Below are 2,137 nucleotides of genomic sequence, written 5' to 3' on the forward strand. Positions count from 1 at the left end.
TGAACATTGATTGTTAATACCCAAAACATGCAAATATGAAAAATACGCGTTCATACCAACAAAAAAACATGAACCCAGTAGATATAAACAATAAATGTTTATTTCCAAAACAGATATGAACAATACGTGTTCATACTTAAAGTAGGTATGAACAATACGTGTTTAACAGTAAAAAATGAACAATCATTGTTTGATTAACATTAAATTTTAGAGGATCTTGGTGGAATCGAACCACCATCACCTTTGGATATCACTTTTACCCAAATTTGAATAAGTTATTCACATTAGTTATGAACATTGATTGTTCATACCCCCAATTATAAACATTGATTGTTCATAAGTGTTAATACATATTAGAGCTATGAACACTATTTTGTTTGATAATTAGTCTGGTGCCGCCATCTCTAGCTTTGTTTGATAATTAGCCATTGATATTATCGTATAAAAAGGGTTATTCTTCGCAAGGAGGTGTTATTATCGTCTAAAAAGGGCCTAGTTGGTTGGAGAAGAAGGAGTTTTAGCCTTTTGGGTTTTCTCTCTCGTAGTTTTGTTTTATTCACATAAGGGTAAAAGGGGAAATAAAATAAAAAATTAAAAACCGGGCCAACTTATTTTGTCCTTGATGGTTATTTTAATTAAAAGACTGGATCCGTAAGTGATTAAAACATGGAATTTGGTTTTGTGAGTGGTTTCTAAAATAGGTTGTCCTCGACCGTGATTTTGGCTCAAAATTGGTCCTCTTCTTGTAATAATAATAGGCTGTCAATGGGTTTTGATAACCCGATGACTGACCCGAACCAAACCAATAAAAAGTAGTTTGGGTTTTGGTAATTTGGTTTTGGTTCGATAATAGATTTAATTTTGAGTTCCGATAAGATATTGGTTTGGTTTAGGATTTGTCTTCTACCGAATCGATGTGAACCCGAGCCGATAAGATTGCATTTTAGTAATATTTATAATTAATTTGTATATATTTTATCAATGTGTGACTAAAATTAATCGATTTAGTTTAAGATTTAATTGATTTTATAGTTTTTGGTTTTAGTTGGTTTGGTTTTAACTTGTTGTAATATATTTTATCAGTTTGGTTTGGTTTTAGATAAAATATAATATTATTAGTTCGGATTTAAAATTTTCAGAATCCGACCCAAACCTATCCATTGGCAGCCCTAAATAACATCCTGTATTGAGTATTTGAGTGGATGAATTGAAATAATGTTTTTTTTTATAAGAAATTCTAATTTTAATTGTCCATCCAAGGATGTACTGAAATTAAATGTTTTAAATTGCTAACTGCGTTCCTAGTTCCAACTGAGGTCAAAAAGACAATAAAAGAAACACTCAAGGATAACTTTATAGTCCTCTTTCTCACTACATAGCAATCCAGCACACAAAATGCTTAGAAGATACGGACTGGCTTCCCCATTGTGGTCTTAAGGTACAAGCACCTCACATTCTGCCAGTTCTTCTTCAACAATGACACAAGAAAATTAACGCTGAGCTGCACATTCTGGAAGACCTGCTTCTCGTCCATTCCGCAGTTCCCAACAGCAACTCCCATGCAAAGAACCTTTTTAAGTTGGAACTTTACCATAGCCTTTGTCTCATTTACTTTCGATTCTAATGATTCTTGATGAGTCACCAGAGTAGGGAACTTTCCTGCCTTGTTAAGACCTGGGCCCAGAAGCCGAGGAATCTGCTTGATGACAGCCTCTGATGCTAGAAAAGCATGGTGTTTCTTTGCGAGCTTCTTCACAAGTTTCTTGTTTTTGTTTAGTTTTTTTAGCCCTTCCACATCCATGTAGTCCAGGCCTATTTTCTCTGCCTCTTCCACGTGCTGAGCATCTCCAAGCATGCAGACCTTCATCTTAGGGCGCGGGATGTGTGGCAGCTTCACGGAACCACTGAACCTCTTATCCTTTTGAGGATCATAATTCTTAAGCCCAATCTGGAGCTCATATGTCTCAGTAAATTTACGAGCTTTTTCCTTTTGCTCTTTATTGAGCTGGGTGATCGCTTCTCTCAACACATCACTCTGAAGCTTATGTTGGGTTGTTGGAACTGTCGAGCTTTGCTCCGGTGTCCGTTCACCACTCTCATTACGAACCTCGATGAAGAGCGACCGCCGTCCATCCAT

General features: G+C 36.0%; 1 pseudogene across 1 annotated transcript; it reads right to left on the minus strand.

The window, feature by feature from the left end:
- Positions 1–1,218: 1,218 nt before the first annotated feature.
- Positions 1,219–2,137, minus strand: LOC147475300 (large ribosomal subunit protein uL1 pseudogene; annotated as a pseudogene). The gene has a single exon (XR_015209715.1). The product of XR_015209715.1 is annotated as a large ribosomal subunit protein uL1 pseudogene (transcript).

Source organism: Coptis chinensis, chromosome 9, assembly GCF_015680905.1.
Source record: "Coptis chinensis isolate HL-2020 chromosome 9, ASM1568090v1, whole genome shotgun sequence".
Lineage (NCBI taxonomy): Eukaryota > Viridiplantae > Streptophyta > Magnoliopsida > Ranunculales > Ranunculaceae > Coptis > Coptis chinensis.